Raw genomic sequence first — 20,389 nt, forward strand, 5'->3', positions numbered from 1 at the left:
CCCACAGTGTGATGTCAGCAGCACCAGGGTGCTGACATCACACTGTGGGAGCCTTGTTGCATTGTGGGAAATAACAGCTCTTTCCAACTGCCAAAAAAGCAGCATCTCCTTCAACAGACATCACCTGCCAGCAGTAAAGATGTCACCATGTGATACATTTCAGATTGTAAATCAGGGAGAGGAAATATTTTTACAATGGGCAAACACTGACTAAATTGTTTATAAATAATTATTGTGAAAATGAAGCACTTTTTTAAATTAGGTTATTTTCACTGCAGTTCCTCTTTAAAGCTAATGTAACCCCATATTAAAAAAAAAGGCAGATACTCATCTAAGGAGAGGGAAGGCTCGGTCCTAATGAGCCTTCCCTCTCCTCTCCTGGTGCCCTCCGTGCTGCGCTGTCTGCCCCGTTCGCATCCGCAACCGCGGGGACTTCGGAAGTCTTCGGGAGCCAAATCCTCCCGAAGACAGGCGGTGCACACGCGAGTGCGTCATACAGGGCACGTGTGCGGTGTAGAGCAGCCCGTCTTCGAAGCCTCCCTTCGGCCGGGAGACATCGGTATTTGACCGAAACGGTCGAATACCGCTACGGGGGAGCCAGGACAACAGCGGGCACCGGGAGAGGAGAGGGAATGCTTCATGGGACCCAGAGCCTCCCTCTCCTTTAGTGAGTATCTGACTTTTTAAAAAAAAAAAACAGGTTCCCATTAGCTTTAAGTAGTGTTGTGTTTTGGGGGCTAAAAATGGATTTTAATGATAAGGTATAAAAACCAGGGCTGTGGAGTCGGTCCAAAAATCCACCGACTCCGACTCCGACTCCTCAGTTTAGGATTCCACCGACTCCGACTCCACGACTCCGACTCCTCTAATTTGCATATTACAATTTTGTTGATTAAAAGTATGTAACATGAAATTCGTCTCTTAACTGCCAACGCTTAGGAATTTTACAAGACAACTGAAGTGAGAAGGATATGTAGACTACTATATTTATTCCCTTTAGACTAAAGCTAGTCCTTGGTAAGAGTACTTGTAAAAGGTACAAACCGGAACAAAGAACCTCTATCAGACCCTAGGCAATGTAAGTGTGGGTACATGTAAGGCAATGTAAGTGTGGGTACATGTAAGAATGATGTGCAGGTACTCTGCAGGGGAATGAGGAGATTGTAAACAGACAACACCTCTGTGTTCAATGTGGACAGCATTCTCAGTGGATTCCCTGCAGCTCTGTGGGGAGTGCATATGTAGAGTATAGTACTACTGTGTAACAAAGTAAACCTGAGACAGATGAAATTAAAGTTTTATACATACCTGGGGCTTCCTCCAGCCGCCTTCAGGATAATCAGTCCCTCGATGTCCTCCTCCACCACCTGGATCTTCTGCTATGAGTCCAGGTACTTGAGCCAGTCAGGCGTAGTGCGCATGCACACACTCCGCCGCCAGGAGCATACTACACCTGTGCAGCACTATTGCGCAGGTGCAGAATGTTCCTGGCTGTGGGAGCGGCATGCGGCCGGACAGCGCTGACTGGCTGAATTACCAGGACTCATAGCAGAAGATCCGGGTGGTGGAGGACAGCGAGGGACAGATTAGCCTGAAGGGGGCTGGAGGAAGCCCCAGGTATGTATAAAACTTTACTTTTCATCCATTTCAGTTACCCTTTAATTTGTAGTTACCAAACCAAATTTTAATAACATATCACATTATTTGATTTCATCAGCAAAGGGAGTGCATACATTTGCATAAATCAGCATCAATGCAGAATTATTTCCATCTCGTTGACCATCTCTATTAGTGACACAGCTACACATCAGGCTTTATTCTTACAGCATAGATGTTATTTAGTATATATAAGAGATTCCTGTGTACACATCATATATACAGTCACAATCAGATATGTATATCTGACCTTAAAAATACGGGGACTGCTTTATTGAAGCAGCACAAGTAACTAATTTTGATTGGTTTATTTCATTTTTGTGGACTAAGCACAGCTATTACTGTATATATACTGTATATATACATTATTTTTAATGACTATTATCTGAGAAATAGAACATTTTATCATATTTTCTATTTTAATTACAGTTACAAATTCATTAGGAGTCGGAGTCGGAGTCGGTGCATTTTTTCCCGACTCCGACTCCGACTCCAGGCACCCAAAATTGCCCGACTCCACGACTCCGACTCCACGACTCCGACTCCACAGCCCTGATAAAAACGTCTCCTGTAAGAAAACGATGGAAGCCTACGTCACTTCCCTAGTTACAATGTAACAACACATTGTATCCTATTTAGTGTACATTGTACGCTAATAGTATTTTTGCTTAGCAAGGACCTCTTGTGGCCAAATAGTAAAATACACCTACTGACTTTGGAGAATAAAAATAAATTATCTATGTCAAGAGGGCATATAATTAATAAATAATGGGCTAGAAATTAGTGATGGATGTAAAACTGAAAAAAATGCACCTTTATTTCCAAATAAAATATTGTCACCATACATTACACTAGGGGTATAATTTCAACGTTGCAATAACCGGGACAAATGGTTAAATAAAATGTGTGGATTTTAATTATGGTAGCATGAATTATTTTAAAACTGTAATGGCTGAAAACTGAAAAATGATTTTTTTTCCATGTTTTTCTAATTATTCCCATTATAATGCATTTAGAATAAAATAATTCTTAGCATAATGTAGCACCCAAAGAAAGCCTAATTGGTAGCGGAAAAAACAAGGTATAGATCATTTTGTTGTGATAAGTACTGATAAAGTTATTGGGGAATGAAAGGGAGAAGTGCTGACAGGTGAAAATTCCTCTCGTCCATAAGGTGAAAAATACCCGCGGGCTGAAATGGTTAACAGACAATTTCAGTTCTCGTTGGCAGGAACTATTTCCTATTTCCTGACAGTTTCTCTTTAATGCACCACTCCACCAGGACCTGGTAAAAGTTTCTCATATCTGTTAACCAGTTTCATAATGCGCTGCAATCTTAGACCTCTCAGGGTCTCCAGCCATGTGACATCCCTACAAGAATACTCTGACACCCTCCTTTGGCTTTGCAATGGTCACAGCTGTTGGGTGTAGCTTAGTCCCGTTATAGGTTTTCTATTATACAGAATAGACATATAATTAAGAAGTAGACCTGCGCAAGCATGACCTTGTAGGAAGTGTATGCATTTTGGATGGTCTTGACCTTGGAATAAATGATCACAGTACTTCAAATAAACATTATATGTAAAACTTGACATGTTGAGCACAGAAAGGTTACTTTCCATAACAGATTTCTGCTGTATCTTTTTCACATGTTAGTAGTACTGTGCACAGAGCAGGTACAATTCTCACTGTTTGCAGCCTGAAGTGGTGTGTGTCATCACCTCAACATATCAGCAGAAGGAATTAAAGAGAAACCGTGACCAAGAATTGAACTTCATCCTAGTAGCTGATACACTCTTTCCCATGAAAAATCTATTCCTTTTCTCAAACGAATCATCAGGGGCTCTGTATGGCGGCTATTGTGGTGAAACACCTCCCACAGGAAACTGTGAGGACCATGGTATTCCTGGCAGTTTCCTGTCTGGGAACCTTGTTGCATTGTGGGAAATAGCTGTTTACAGCTGTTTCCAACTGCCAAAAAGCAAGCAGCAGCTACTTCCACTGCCAGCAGTAAAAATGTCACTATGTGATAAATGTCAGAATGTGAATCAGGGAGAGGAAAGCTTTTACAATGGGTAAACCCTGACTAAATCATTTATACATGATTATTGTAAAAATGAAGTACTTTTTTATTACATTATTTTCACTGGAGTTCCTCTTTAAGTGTCAGAATATACTGAGTCACTGCTTTACTTGTACAAGAGGAACTTATATTCATCTATTCCATAGTATAATAAACAGGAAGTGTTCATAAAAATCTGCTAGCTAGTCAGTTCAGTGCAGTCCCAGCAACGCGTTGCTGCCTCTCCTCTCCCCAACCCCCCCCCCTTCCCTTCCCCTTGTGGCTGTGCCCCCCCCCCCCCCCACACACACACACATACACACACACACTTCCGGCACCTAAGGGTCCTGCCTCATCCCGCCTCATGGGCAGCCTGGTCCTCTTCTCCCCATTGCTGATTCTTTGCTGAGAGGCTCATATAAGCTCATATAGCTTTATATTTATCAATGCTACTGTAGTGTGTTCTAAACAGGATTTGCTAAGTGGGAGTGCCTACTACAAGCACCTTCTCAATCTCACAGCTGTTATCTGGAATCCCTGTAGATTTTTTCGATGAAAAGGTTATGAATGTAAGGCTAAAAAGTGGTGACTGAGGATGTTACAGTACAGTGGACACAGTACATACCCAGTACATACGCAGGAAGGTGAGAGTTCTGAGAAGTTCTGTGTACTGAATTAATTATTAGTGTTGGTTTTGGCATATCCAATTTGGAGCACCTGAATCCTCTGGACCATCACCATTTCAGCACCGGACAAGCGGACAGCGTCAGGGTTAGTTCAGTTATTGGCGCTTCTTGGAGCAATTCATTTGACTCGGATACTTCCTTCTTCTGGCTTTGGAAGGAAGAGGCATCCAAGTCACGTGAAACACGCCGTGAAGCACAAGTGAACGAACTTCTCCTGATGCTGTCCGCTTATCCAGTACCGAAACGGTGCTTGTTTCAGGTGTTCCAGAATATTTGGTTGTTCTGAATTAAATATGCCAAATTTTGTTGCCAACACCAGGGGTGAGCAGAAACTATGCCCAAACGTAGTTACGCATCGTAATTGTAATGGATTGCAGAGACACCGCCGCGCGGCCTGGCAGCGGGGCGGCTGTCTCCGCGTTCAGACCGGGGGTTTCCACACAGCAGCGTGCGTCTGGTGTGTCTGAGCCTAGTAGTGCACACAGATGGAGAGCTACGCGCGCGCTAGTAGGCAGGACCTTTATGCCAATAGGAGAGGGATCAGCTGATCCCAGCGTAGTAGGTGAATTGGCTAAGTGGGGCTGGGCGGCACTGAGGAGTGCTGCTCTAAATATACTTCTTGCCTGTCAGTTGCTGGTTGTCTGCCGTTGCGAATACTTACAGGTGAGCACTCAGACCAGTCAGATCCCACAGTGGGTTAGAACCAGGAGGAGCTGGGAATTCACACTTAGCCAGAATACGTTTGTGTTATATGTTAGACCAGTTCCAGGGTGTTGAGACCACAGACCTCACACCCAAGCTTAGGGAAACTGTGTCATTACTGTGTTATACTTTAGACCAGTTCCAGGGTGTTGAGACCACGGACCTCACACCTAAGCTCAGGGAAACTGTGTCATTGCTGTGTTATACTTTAGACCAGTTCTGGGGTGTTGAGGCCACGGACCTCACACCCAAGCTTAGGGATACTGTGTCATTGCTGTGTTATACTTTAGACCAGTTCCAGGGTGTTGTGACCAAGGGCCTCACACCCAAGCTTAGGGACTCTGTGTCATTACTGTGTTACTCTAGACTAGTTCCCCGGTGTCGAGATCAAGGAGCTCACACCCCAGTCTAGGACTCTGTTATATTTATATGTTATGACTATTTGCTCTGTTGACCTTTCTCTTGCTTTCTGATTCGGTACCTCTGCATATCTGTCTACCTGTTGCCAAACCCTGCCTGTACCGGTTACTGAATCAGTCTTCTGTCTCTGTACCTCATCTGCTCGTGTGTTGCCAACCTGGCCTGCCCGACTATCCTAGCTGTCACTCTCCCTGAGTGTTCAGTCTATCAGTATTAGCAGTGACACCATTCCATCAGGTGTCAGCTGCAACCAGGACTCCCGCTCCTCAGAGAGTCCGGCCTGTTAGCAGCCAGTGGTCCCTCCCTCTGGCTGCAGTACAGTTCAGAATCTAATACTGTTATCCCTGGTTACCAGGTCCTCACTATCAAGAGATAGTTTCTGCACTGCCCAGGGCCACCTGCCCCTCAGGTGGCTCTTGGCCGAGTCTCTTATATCTCCCGCTCCTCGGAAGATAGCCTTCAGTTCATCCAATACATTTAACTCATTAGGTGTCCAGAGGTTAGTCATACTTGTATTATTGGTGATTCTGCAGATCATCCATAATCGAGTATACATCTGTATTGTTGATGATTATGCAGATCATCAACAATCAGATTCTCTCTGTGTGCTGACACCGATTGTTACAGTAATTCATAATTACGCATCGTAATTGTAATGCAAAGTTTGTAAATTACGCTTACAAATCTACGCGTAAAATCTACCGCTATGCCTAAATACGTTTGTTACGCGTAGTTCGCATGTATATTTTCGAAGTCATTTACGAATGTGCTATATGTGTACATTTTACACGTACGGATGAATATCATGCATCGGCATGTGCTTAGAACATATTTTTCAGTTATATGCTTACAAAATTACGCGTAGTCAATGGGAATTTACGCAACTACATTCAGCTTACGTGTAATTTTGTAATTTAATGCGTAATTACGTTTGACAACCGTAGGCAAAAGCAGGTCATAGAAATGTAGTTCTGCTTCGCGTAATTGCGGAAAATTATGCCTAATTAAACGTAATCGTAGTCCCTACACTATTAACCCTTGCTATGGTTGCAAAAAAGGGTAAAATTAACATTTTTGGGCAATTTTATAAAATCATCGGTACCTGAAGATAATCAAATCAAAAGCTAATTTTAATAACATTAGATTACTGCATATGGTTGAGTATAAGTCTAGAAATTTAGGTCTGATTCACTTCATAAAAGTATAGTGGTCGACTTATACACGAGTCACTGGCAACACTGATCACAGACTAATGTGTGTACTAATAGTGGCATTCCCATTCGCAGCAATTTGCCGACTGGTAAGTGATACTCTGAGGAAAGGAAATGCCAAGAAACAGAGGTCTGATAGTCATAGCCACAACAATTACCAAGGAAAGGGGCAGGGGGGAAATACTGGGCTGCATAAAAGGGAGTGAATAAATTGCAGTACTTGGGAGCCTGGAGGAGGTATTGGATGCCATTAAGGGACAGGAGGGGTTAATTATTATTATTTTTTATTTATATAGCGCCAACAACTTCCGTAGCGCTGTACCTAGTACAAACAAATAATGGGGAACAAATATACACAAGAAATACAAGGCACTGTACAGTCATGACATTGAATAGAATGAATACAGATACATACATAGTTGATGTGTAGTTGGTACATGTACATGTTCATATGTTAAAATTACAGCAGTATGAGAGACACTAGGAGGAGGTCCCTGCACTTACGAGCTTACAATCTAGAGCAGGGGTCTCAAACTCGCGGCCCGCGGGCCATTTGCGGCCCTCAATACAATATTTTGTGGCCCTCGCCGGCAAAAGCTTCCTTATAGTTCGCTTCAGTGTTACCAAGTAATCCGCCGCATCCCCGCCTCTAAACGAGGGCTGCAGAGCCCCCAAATCGCCCAGGGGGGGAATCCGCCGGCATTTCCTGGAAGGGGCAGAGCTTTCAGCTTCAGCTCTGCCCCTCCTGATGTCAATCGCCGCACGGATCGCCGCCTCTCCCTGCCCCTCTCTGTGAAGGAACAGTGAGAGGGGCGGGCAGAGGCGGCGGTGCACCGCGATTGTGAAATTCCTTATGCGGCCCAGCCTCATCCTGACTTTGCTTCCTGCGGCCCCCAGGTAAATTGAGTTTGAGACCCCTGATCTAGAGGGTAGTGGGGAGGAAACAAAAGGGAAGAAAACACAAGGATTAGTGGGTGAGCCAGTGTGCCTTCAGTGCTGCCTATAGCAAATTATAGGCTTGTCTGAACAGGTGTGTTTTCAGAGTACGTTTGAAGGTTTCCAGACTCGTGGCATGGCGAACCGGCTGAGGGAGAGAGTTTCAAAGGAAAGGGATAGCCCATGAGAAGTCTTGGATGCGAGAGTGAGAGGAGGTGACTAGGCTAGAGGACAAAAGGGTCTCCTGTGGGGAACGGAGGTTCTGGGTGGGGAGGTATCTGGAGATTAAAGAGGAAATGTATGGAGGCAATAGCTTGTGTAGAGCTTTGTATGCAAGCGTGAGAAGTTTAAACTGGATCCTTTGAGCAACTGGTAACCAATGGAGGGATTGGCAGAGAGGGGCTGCCTCAGAGGATCTAGAAGAGAGGTGGATGAGACGGGCCGTGGAGTTTAGTAGGGATTGGAGAGGTGCCAGTCTGCTTTTTGGTAGACCACAGAGTAGGGTGTTGCAGTAGTCAAGACGGGAGATGATTAGGGCATGCACAAGCATTTTAATTGTGAAAGGAAGGGACGGATTCTGGAAATGTTTTAGAGATGGAAGTAGCAAAAACATTTCCAGAATAGCTGCAATACTGTATGCAGTGCAGTCATTAAACCCTCTTGGTCCCCAAGTGAAGCTATTAACTTTGCTGGGTAGACTTATACATGAGTCAATAAAAAAAATCCAGCTTAAGAGGGTCAAATATTGGAGTCGACTTATACACAAGGTCGACTTGTATTCGAGTATATACGGTATAATGTGATTTGTGTAACAATTTTTTAACAATTTTTTTTTACAAAAAGTTGTGCTTCCAGTAGCGTTGTAATAAGGGATACAGAGACTGCAACGGCACCAGGGCTCCTGGACCTAAGGGGCCCTCATGGGACCTTCCCCCCCCCCCCCCAATCGCTGGTTTAGCTTTTTATTGGTGCTGTAGTAGTTGTAATGATCACCTGTATAAGTGCTATGGATAATGTAATCAATAATGAACCAATCTTTTCCCTCTGCTTGCATCTCTCTCACACAGCCATGTGATTATATACAGTGCTGGGGGCGGGGTTAAAAGAGAGTTGAAGTAAGAGGAAATATGGAGGCTGACATATTTATTTCATTTATTACATTTTAAACAATGAATATTGCGTGGCTCTCCTGCTGATCCTCTGCCTCTAATACTTTTAACCACAGACCCTGAACAAGCATGCAGCAGATCAGGTGTTTCCGACTGAAGTGTGACTGGACTTTCCACATGCTTGTTTCAGGTGTGTGATTCAGACACTACTGATACCCATGGGTACTGACAAGGGCGTAACTAGAAATTGTTGGGCCCCTGTGCAAAACTTTGGATGGGGCCCCCTCCCCCTGCACACGGAATGGGGACTGTCTACAAATCTTTGTCTACAAAACTTTGTATGATTTGTTATCAGTTGCTGAGCAGATGTAGTCATTAGAACAATTGTGCAGAGAGTAGAAAGTTGTTTCTCTCCTCCCCCTTAGTTGTCAGTCTCTCAGGACAGGACCCCCTATGGCTTCTGGGCCACCCTGCGGCTGCATCCCTTGCAGGGTCTATTGTTACGCCCCTGGGTACATGGGTGCTGATATCCAAGGGTACATGGGTGATGCAGATAATGGAATCTTGCTACTTAAGTTATTTAATGTTTCAGAAATGTCCTGAAATGCTAAATAACTTTAGTAATAAGATGTCATTAGTGGCATCTGTGATACATTGCCTAGTCCCAGCAATTCCATCTTTTCTCCACTTCCTGTTTAGTTTGCAAGAGTCTGGCAGCCAGCCAATCACTGACGCCGCATGGTGATTGGCTGGCTGCCGGACTCATTTCAAACTAACATGGAAGTGGAGAGTAGACGTGATCATCAGGGACCAGGCAATGTATACAAACCCCCTGCCTGCTCTGCTCTCACACTGAACCCTCCCACTACCTAAACCTAACCGCTCCATCCTCGCTGCATAACCCTGACTCTACCTACTCCCTGAGGCCATAGTCGTCAATAGCACAAGCCGCGAATAGCGGCAAGGAGATTAAATTATGGTTTCCGACACTCGCTATATATCCGGGCCATAAATTAACCTTCTTGTAGCTAATTATGGGTTGTACTACTGCCGCCTATTGTCGCGCCATTTGTCGTCAGCCATTTATATCTGCTCCATACTTTTTGTACACAAATGTGGCTTAAAAATACTTAGTAAATTTGAAATTGGCATATGAGCTGTGAAGGTAGGAACAACGCCACCATCTGAGAGCAGTTCTGCTTAATTTCAGTGGATCAGCATGTCTTCCATACTGTTATTATGGAATTAAGTAACAATTAGTCCCCCTTTGACCTTGGTGACGCACGTAGGCACGGTTGCATCACTTCTTCCTGGTGCGCTCACACTTATTAGCATGCTGGAAACACGCGCCGCGTCTGACAGCCCGAGCCCTACTCATCTGCTTCTCATTATGGCGGGGAGCTCGGAGCTGTCCATCTGTACGATGTGCACAGATGCCGCGCCTCTGGGGAGCAAGGCTTTCCCAGAGTCCTCTACTTCACAGGCAGGAATTTCCTGTCTTTGGTTTATGTTATCGTTTTATAGAGGAGCTTAAACAATATGCCGCTGTGCATTAAACAAGCAGCGTCTGGGATATCTAATGCCGAGCGTTTTAGAGAACACCCTGTGATTGTTTGGTCTGAGCGTGTAACGCTGGGCAACCATATGGTTTCAGGAACTGACAGAAATGTGGTTATGCTACCAATGAAATATGATTTCAGCGATCATACTGCCAGTTCTATGCTCTCTTCTGATCTGCATGCAGAATAAAAGCCAGGTCCTCTTGGGCCTCTAAGTTGGACATCAGAGGAATTGGGGTGGAGTCACGGATCAATGCGCCTTAGCTTGGATAGGTAAGGAAATGTTTGTCCAGCTAACGGGGGTCACTTACATTTTGGAGAGGCGTAGTCCCCATGTGGGGAAATGTCTATGTGCTCTACAAGATTGACTGTTTTATCCATATGTTCATTCAGGAGGTAACTATCCAAAAAAGGCGCCTGGAAATTTGGGCACCCAGTAATGCCAATCGTAAAATATCCGTATTAAATACCAATATTTTACTATGGCTAAACCTAAGCCTATTCTCACACAGTACCCTCCCACCGACGCCTAACCTTAACCCTCCCCCCCCACACACACACCACCTGTCTATTACCTAAACCCCCTTTCCTCCCCCCACACACACCCCCACACACTACCTGCTTAATGCCTAATAACCCCGCCACAAACTACGTATCTAGCACCTAACTCTTAACACACACACACCCACGCAAACTACCTACCTAACGCCTAACCCTTAAAGCCCCCGCTAAACACGACCTACCCAATGCTCAACCTCCCCCCCACCACAAGCTACCTACCTGACATCTAACCCCCCTCCCCCCCCAACACACACACTGGCTACCAAAGAGTCTGTCTCCACTAGCCGTGGTGTGATGCGATGATTGCATAGCATTCTGCGGGGAAAAAAAACAACAACAACAAAACTGCAAATTCTCGGGTGCCGCCATAGGCACCTTACAATGTCTACTTCAGCATCAAATTACTGATATTTTGCTTTGGCGCCTATGGCAGCGCTCGAGTAGTCCACTTGCCACACGCGCCCTTTTTTACTGCTTCACATTCAGGATGAGTGCTGCGTAATGGGGGGTCACTGACTAACTATTTGGAGGGAATAATTTTGCCTGATAAGCATCACTAGCTACTCGGAAAGGAAGGGGGGGGGGGGGGGGGCTGAGGGGGGCTTTGGAAAAATGTCAAAGCCATCAAGGGCGCCCTCACCAAAAGCAGTATCACTAGATTAAGGTGGTAACCGAGAGCATTTTCTGACGTTAAGCGTCCGTTCTGCCTGATGTTCTCTCTTCAGCACATGCTGATAAGAAATTAAACAGATCACGTACTCCACATGCCAAGAAATGCTACAAAGACAACAGATCATTTTACAATGCTCTTCATGAGTAGTACCATAAAGTCATGCTTGAATGTTAATAATGGTCGGAGTAGAACATCTGTCTTGGAATGGTCTCTGCGGGGTGCATCTCCTGACATGGAGAAAACAATCTATGAGTGTCTCGTTGTTTATTGTCCATTGTGTGCCGTCTCCATGTGAGATGTTCCTTCTGCGCTCTCCGCGTTCTACCAACTTCCTCGTGTATACAACTCACATTACACGGATGACTTCCCCCAGAACATACAGTCCTCAGCAAAGGTAACTGTTACTTACACAACTGCACTTTCCACAATCCATTTATATTAACAGTCACTCAAGCTCAACGTCAAACACAGAAGAAATATACAAAAAGTTAAATTACAATGACTTTAAGTGCGCCTGTCAACAGAGAGCTGTGGAGGTTGCCATGAGTTATAATAGCGTTGGTCTACCCGATAGTAGAATATTGGTAACTTTACTGATATTCTACTATGTCTTTGTACCAGTGGTGTGACTAGCCTTAATAGTGCCCCCCTGAAAAAATGATAGCATGGGGTCCCCTGGTCCCCGAACCCCATGACGCTCATGTGATCGGGAAAGCGTTCTGCTGTGAAGCAGGAAAAAATGACAGACACTCCCACTACTCTGCATGGCAGGAGAAGGTGGCGGGGATGATTTTTTTGTGAGCAAACAGGGAGCTTTCTTTGCTAATTGGCTGCAATTGCATTTGGGGAGAGGAAGGATCAGGGCCCCCCCTGCGATGGCAGGTGTCGCAGGGGTGATTGCTATGCCCATGCTTTGTACTGTTAGTAGAACATTGGTTACTTTAACTATATTCTGCTATCCGATAACCTAACCACACTCTGACTTTACCAATCCCTTACCTATGCCTAACATTAACTCCCTCTGCTACCTACACCTTACAACAACTACCCCCGCTGCTACCTACACCTAACACTAACCCTCTCTACTACCTACACCTAACACTTACCTCCAGAGATGGACTAAGATGTAATGGGGGCTTAGGCAAGGTAGTAGACTTGAAGCCCCTTGTAGTCTTTTTGGTAAGCTGAAGTGGAGAGAGGTCAGAGAAGGTGGCAGGTGGGCCCCTTGACACCCACTAGGCCCCAAGCACCTGCCTAGGTTGCCTGGTGGATGATCCTGCTTACTTTCCCCTCTACCACCTAGCTGTCTTCGCTTATAGCAAACAGAAATACTTTACTCGCTTGATCGCTACCCAAGCCTTCAACCCACGTTGTCTTTTTGCCACCTTCAAGGCCCTACTCAGCCCCACACCTCCCCCCCCAACCTCCACCCTCTCAGCCACTGACCTATAAAACTACTTTATCAACAAAATTACAACCATCCGGGGGATACTTCTCTCTTCCACTCCATCACCCCCACCCCCATATCCCCATCCTACTCCTGCCTCTCCCCCCCCCCCCCTTACCTCCTTCACTCCTGTTACGGTGGAGGAAGTCAACCAGGTGCTGGCAACTTCACTTGCCACTTCCTGCCCCCTAAATCTGGTCCCATCTGATTCTCTCTGCCCACGTTTTTCTGATCTGGCCCCAGTACTCACCCATCTGTTCAACCTCCTTCTACCCAGGCATCTTCCCCTCCATGTTCAAACAGGCCACTGTGCTTCCCCTGCTGAAGAAACCTTCACTTGACCCTGCACTGCCATCCAACTACAGCCCAATCTCCCTCCTCCCTTTTGCCTCGAAAATTATTGAACGCCTTGCTCACCAACGCCTGACCAACTTCTTCAATTCCAACTCCCTTCTCGATCCCCTGCAATATGGTTTTCGTACAGCCCATTCTACAGAAACAGCGCTCACCAAAGTGGTCAATGACCTTGCCAAAGCTAAAAGGTAAACACTCCATCCTGCTCCTCCTGGACCTCTCCTTGGCATTTAACACTGTCGACCACTCCCTCCTCCTCCATTCCCTGTAGTCAATGAGCATTCAGGACCTAGCCTTAGCCTAGATCTCCTCCTACCTCTCCAACCGCTCCTTCACAACATTCTTCAAAGGCTCCTCATCCACTCCTACAACCCTCTTAGTGCGTGTTCCTCAAGGTTCCATCCTAGGACCACTACTGTTCTCACTCTATACTGCCTCAATTGGTAAAATCATCTCCTCCATGGGCTTCAATTACCACCTGTATGCCGATGACACTCAGATATACCTCCATACCCCAGATCACTCCTCCTCTACCATGGACAAAGTCTCTGCCTGCCTCACATCCATTTCCTCCTAGGGGGCCGCCAAGTTCCTGAAGCTTAATTTGGACATGACTGAGCTTCTGATATTCCCACCACGTACAGCTGCACGTCTCCCAGATCTACACATCACTATCGAAAATACTACCATCTGCCCTACCCCACAAGCCCACTGTCTAGGTGTTACCCTGCACTTTATTTTACACCCCACATCCAGTATGTTGCCCGATCCTGCAACTTCCACCTCCGCAACATCTCCAAGATCCACTCCTACCTGTCCCTGGTTAATTGACTGGTTAATCGCTCAGGCATGCACCACCTCTATTAGGCTGGAAATGCATGCCCGGCCCCTGCATCCAAAACAAATGCTACATGTATTATACTATAAAGAAACTTTAGCTTCCACTATAGTTTGCATGCAAAGTATAATATACAGGATACTTGCACCACGTTGAGGTAAACCTCCGGGCATATATAACCCTGGGAGCAGCTAGGTAAAAATGTGTAACTTACATTTAATGGACAGTGAGGAGAGGGCCAGCGCATACCACAAAGGCTGCAACTGAAATGATCATCCATGCAGATCACCATATCTCAACAAATTCAGTAGCAGAAGAAGTTTCGTAGCTCAGGCCACACTAGTCCTCTCTATCATCATTAGTTCTCTTTGATTTTAACATTTGAAAATAAGAAATATATCAATTTAAAGGATGGGAATAAAGTTTACAGTCAATTAAACACATTTCTCAGTAGATGAAATACATATATATTTACATAGATCTGTACATCAGTCCTGAAAGAGGGACAAATGAGGGAGAAAGAGGGACAGAACGATTTGGTTCCCAAAGAGGAAAAAGCTCAGAGAAAGGGACAGTTGTGAGCTATGGATTTTTTTAAAAACTTAAATGCAAGATAAAGTGCCCCTTCATCCCTATTTTTACTGATAAGTGTCTGGATTCCGCAAAGTTCCCATTTCCGAGTTTCGGATCAGAATTCGGTATGCGAAAATCTGAATTCCGTGGAATGGCATTACCGAGAATTTTTAGGCCAACCACAAGACTTGAAAGTATTGGACCGATCGGAGAATTCAGAAGTGTACCACATTTGTCAATCGGAAATGTGGTTTACACATAAAGGTGTACATTCACAAAATATAGTGAAATCCACCAAAAAAAAAAAAATTAACAACTTTATTGACAAAAATAACAAAAGAAACCCCACGTCCATGAAATTCAGAAAGACACTTCTCGGAATTCTTTGGAATTGTAAATCAGCATTTTGGCCATCCCTACCTTTTAGCAACAAAGCAGTGTTCTGCTATCAGGCTGCCACTTACTTTTGAAAAGGCCTTGAATATTTCCTAGCCAGAAGCCGAAATTGGGGTCTCCATAGCGCTCAGGTGTGGTTTGACCCTCTAGTATTCCAACAACTTATTTTACGTGGACTGAACTGATTAAAGAAAGGGGCAGGAAAGTCATATATTCCCTTTATGGCGATCTGGAAACCCTGGTGACAGTTCCTAGCCATTTATTTCTTAAATATTCCTTCCCCATTTATGTTCCTCGTAAATCCAAGGCCAATATTTATAGCAGATGGTCCGGATCGCGGAACAAGTGCGGCAATGAAATAAGTGTCCTGCGGTTTTATCGGCGGGATGTTCTTGCGATCCTGGATTCCCACGTGAGAAATTATGCTCTCCACAGGAACGCCCGCATCCTCCACCCCCCCCCCCTCCCCATAAATATTCTCCCCCTTGCAGTATTATGTAACCAGATCCTCCCCAGTGCTGTGACTGGGGCTTCAGGCGTCAAGATAATCACTGTTGATAGTACAAAAGAAATTTGTTTATGAACATTGTACAGTCCCACCCTTGTTTGGTACCAGATTCAGCACAAAGAGGGCCCTGCTGCTGATAGTACAGGCCCTGGGGAGTTCGGAGAACATCCAGAAACACAGGCTAATATTTATCTGACTGCAGATTCCTCATGTTACAGTTACATACAGCAGATCACGTCACATCTCTGAACTAACATCTGAAGCCGGGAACATCACATAAGGGGTCAAACGTTGGAATTGTTCAAATGCGGAATCCAAAAGTGAAATATGAGAACCGTCAAGGGAAATGTATATTCTCTTTAAAGCTGAGTAATGAGCTTTGCCTGAGCAAAATTCTCACTAATACTGAGACATACATGCACTGAAAGTCTCTACTAGGAAAAAAAAAAATGTATAGTGAAGTTTCAAGTGTGACTAATTTATTTGTCAAATTTTTTACGGTTTAAAGCAGGGGCAAAACTATAAATCATGGGGCCCTCCCAGCAAACCCTTGAAGGGGCCCTCCGATGTTCAAAACTTTTCCCTTGCCAACCCGTTGTGACCCTCACAGTGTGGACATCGTAATCTTCACACCCATGACAAGCGTAGCTACAAAAACACCCAATCTGAAGGATGGACCCGTCCCGTATTGGATGGAGTTTAGTTGGAGCCCCCTTACAGCTCTAGGACCGCCTAATGCCAATTGGCGTCAAGTCCTGGGGCAGGGTTTTGTAGGAGATTGTGCGCGCCGATGCGCGTGCATCTCTGCTCCACTCCATCATCAGTCTCCCAGCGGGGATCACTGCTAGAAGACTGTTAGATGGCAGAACCGCCGTCTATTTACAGTGTACAGTGCTGCGATCTACTGCAAAGCTGTACTGGGGACAGCCGTGTTACACGGCTGTCCCCCTGGGAGGCACAGAGAGCCATCGGCTCTCATAGGCTGATGACTGAGAGCTGATCGCTGGGATTAGCTGATGGGAGGAGGGAGGGTGGTAAATAAAATATAAAAAAAAATGGCAACATTTATTAAAAAAAAAATATTTAAAAAAAAATAAACAAACACCCCAGCAGTGATCAGAGCTCACAAGCTTTCTGTTGGCGAGCAGAAAAAGGGAGGGGGGGGGGGGGGGGGAATCACTTGTGTGCCGAGTTGTATGGCCTTACAGCGAGGCCTGAAAGCTGCAATGGCCTAAATTGTAAAAAATAGCCTGGTCATTAGGAGGGTTGTAATCCTATGGACCTCAAGTGGTTAAAGATGTAAGCTATAAAGTTGTCTGGCTATAATGGCTCAGTAGGGCAATGCAATGTACTTGCTGGCTTTTTCCTCCAGGTCACCCAATTGGCATGGCTGCAAAATACTTTTATGTGGAGAGCGGGGAATATCATGTGTCTTTTTGGTTTGTTTTTTTAACTTCCTGAGTGGCAAGCTTGGTTCTGTCTAAAAAATAAAAAAAAGATACATGAAGCTTGAACACCTAGACAGGGTTCTGCTGGCGGCAGTATCTGCTTACTGTTGCTCAATGCTCTATTGCTGTGTCTCTGCTCCCTCTGGAAACCTCCTCCGGCCTCTGATTGTCCCCTTTACTGGCACTAGGACACCACCACAGGTGCTGGCTTTTGCCACAGAAATCCAGGTAGAAACGAAACACCCAGAAGGTTAAGTCTAATTTGATCCCATTCCCTGGAATGGAACTTTACATTGTCACTCTAACAGAACCAAGTATTAGAAATGAACGTTTTATTTCCAGTTATTTAATTTGGCCAATTACTTTTCAGCCCCTGAAATAAAGGGATTGTGTTAAAAAATGCTTTAGTTGCCTCACAATTTTAAGCGATCGTTTTGTTTACCTCACTGAAAGTCTGCACTTCAACTACATCCGAATTGTTTCATTTAAAATTCACTGTAGTAATGTAAAATATTATGGACCTAACTGTATATCAAATAGACTGTGAGTTGCTGAAAGGTTAGTAACTGCACAAACTCTACATTACAAGCCATTCAAAAGTCCTCACTATGGGCCTGATTCACAAAGATTCACCTTATTTATTAACTTACAATTTATCTCTCCTTAAATTACTTAACTCATGATTTACCTCTCCTTATCTAACTTAACAAATGGTTAAACTCTCCTTATCTAACTTAACTCATGGTTTAGCTCTCCTCATTTGACATAACTCATGGTTTAGCTCTCCTCATTTGACATAACTCATGGTTTAGCTCTCCTCATTTGACATAACTCATGGTTTAGTTCTCCTTATTTGACATAACTCATGGTTTAGCTCTCCTTATCTAACTTAAATCATGGTTTTGCTCTCCTTATTTGACATAACTCATGGTTTAGCTCTCCTTATTTGACATAACTCATGGTTTAGCTCTCTTTATTTGACATAACTCATGGTTTAGCTCTCCTTATTTGACATAACTCATGGTTTAGTTCTCCTTATTTGACATAACTCATGGTTTAGCTCTCCTTATTTGACATAACTCATGGTTTAGCTCTCCTTATTTGACATAGCTCATGGTTTAGTTCTCCTTATTTGACATAACTCATTGTTTAGCTCTTCTTATTTCACAAAACTCATGGTTTAGTTCTCCTTATTTGACATAACTCATGGTTTAGTTCTCCTTATTTGACATAACTCATGGATTAGCTCTCCTTATTTGACATAACTCATGGTTTAGTTCTCCTTATTTGAAACAACTCATGGTTTAGCTCTCCTCATTTGGCATAACTCATGGTTTAGCACTCCTTATTTGACATAACTCATGGTTTAGCTCTCCTTATTTGACATAACTCATGGTTTAGCTCTCCTTATTTGATATAACTCATGGTTTAGCTCTCCTTATTTGACATAACTCAAGGTTTAGCTCTCCTTATCTATTTATCTCATGAATTATCTCCCCTTATTTGTTTATCTCATGCATTAGCACTCCTTACAGTTAAGGTGAAAAATAAGCAACCTTTGTGAATCAACACCAATGTTCCAATATGATCTGGGTCACAGGTGTCGAACTCCAGTCCTCAAGGGCTGAGGTCTTCATACATTTTTGGCACAGCTCAAATTAATTGATGAAACTTAATCAAGTAAGGTGTGGTTCATCAGGTAGAATTTCTTTATTTCTCAGTCCATCTTAAGCACTGGCCTGGATTTGGCCCTCAGGGACTGAGTTCGACACCTGTGATCTAGGCAAACGTTGAAAACGTTCCCCACCTTATCAGGAACAGTCTTTATTTGGTTGAGTACAGATTAGTTGGATTGCTTATGTTCTGCAGTCCTGGACAACTTTCACAAATCAGCCCAAATGGCAAAAATTGGCATCAAATTGTTGAATGACAATGAAGGATTGATGGTTTCTATATATACGTTTTATATGACATCCTCCATTGGCAAGGTTATCTCCTGCATGGGTTTTAACTATCATCTGTATGCAGATGACACCCAGATCTACCTCCACACCTCTGACATATCCACCACTACCATGGACAAGGTCTCCTTCTGCCTATCTGCCATCTCCTGCTGGATGTCCGCTAGGTTCCTGAAACTAAACCTGGACAAAACTGAATTTATGATATTCCCACCCCGGCCATCCACGAACCTCCCAGATGTGCATGTCACTGTTAACCACACTACCATTCGCCCTACCTCTCAAGCCCGCTGTCTTGGTGTCACCCTGGACGACTATGCACTCTCCTTCACTCCCCACATCCAAAACCTCACAAAGTCCTGCAACTTACACCTTCATAACATCTGTAAGATTCGCCCTTTCCTGACCTCTGCCACCACCAAACTCCACATCCATGCCCTCATAATTTCCTGCCTTGACTACTGCAATGCCTTGCTGTCTGGTCTCCCTATGACCCGAACAGCCCACTGCAGTCCATCATGAATGCAGCAGCCAGAATTATCCACTGCTCCCATCGCTCCAGCACGGCTGATCCCCTCCTTGAATCCCTTCACTGGCTTCCTATCCAGTCCAGAATCAGATTCAAGATACTGTGTCTGACCTACAAATCTGGCCACAAAACCTGTCCAACCTACATTTCCGATCTTACTCAGAGGTACACACCTAGCCGCTCACTCCGCTCTTCCAATGAACTTCGCCTAACCACCCCCCGCATCACCCAGTCCCATGTACGCCTCCAGGACTTCTCAAGAGCTGCTCCAACACTATGGAACACCCTACCTCCACTCATTAGGGCAGCCCCCTCCTTCAACGTCTTCAAGAAGGCCCTCAAAACTCACCTTTTCACTCTGACCTACCACCCCTCACAAGTGCTCTAAACCCACAGCTGAACTCTGGTCCCCTACCATTTGTGTCCTTACCTCTCCCTCTAGATTGTAAGCCTTTGGGCAGGGTCCTCTTCCTTTTGTGTCCTACCTGATCATGCACCTCCATTACTGTGAACCCATGCTAGGCATCTGAGTGAACCTAACTTGCCTAATCTCCATGCTCCATCCAGTGACTAAGCATTACCTGGTACTCATACTATGGTGTGTGATCTGATTTTCTTGTATTCCTGTATTGTCATATTGCTGTATGTCACCCCTAAATATTGTCTGTAACCTAAACTAATGTCCAGCGCTGCATAATATGTTGGCGCTTTATAAGTGCAATAAATAAATAATAATAATAAATATATCATTTTGTATTTC

At 44.5% G+C, this 20,389-nt stretch overlaps 1 protein-coding gene across 1 annotated transcript in view; it reads left to right on the top strand.

Moving 5' to 3' along the window:
* The window catches only part of SCARA5 (scavenger receptor class A member 5), a 521,618-nt gene that overhangs the window by 399,543 nt on the left and 101,686 nt on the right, over positions 1 to 20,389 (top strand). The gene's annotated exons all lie outside the window — the stretch shown is intronic.

Source organism: Hyperolius riggenbachi, chromosome 4, assembly GCF_040937935.1.
Source record: "Hyperolius riggenbachi isolate aHypRig1 chromosome 4, aHypRig1.pri, whole genome shotgun sequence".
Lineage (NCBI taxonomy): Eukaryota > Metazoa > Chordata > Amphibia > Anura > Hyperoliidae > Hyperolius > Hyperolius riggenbachi.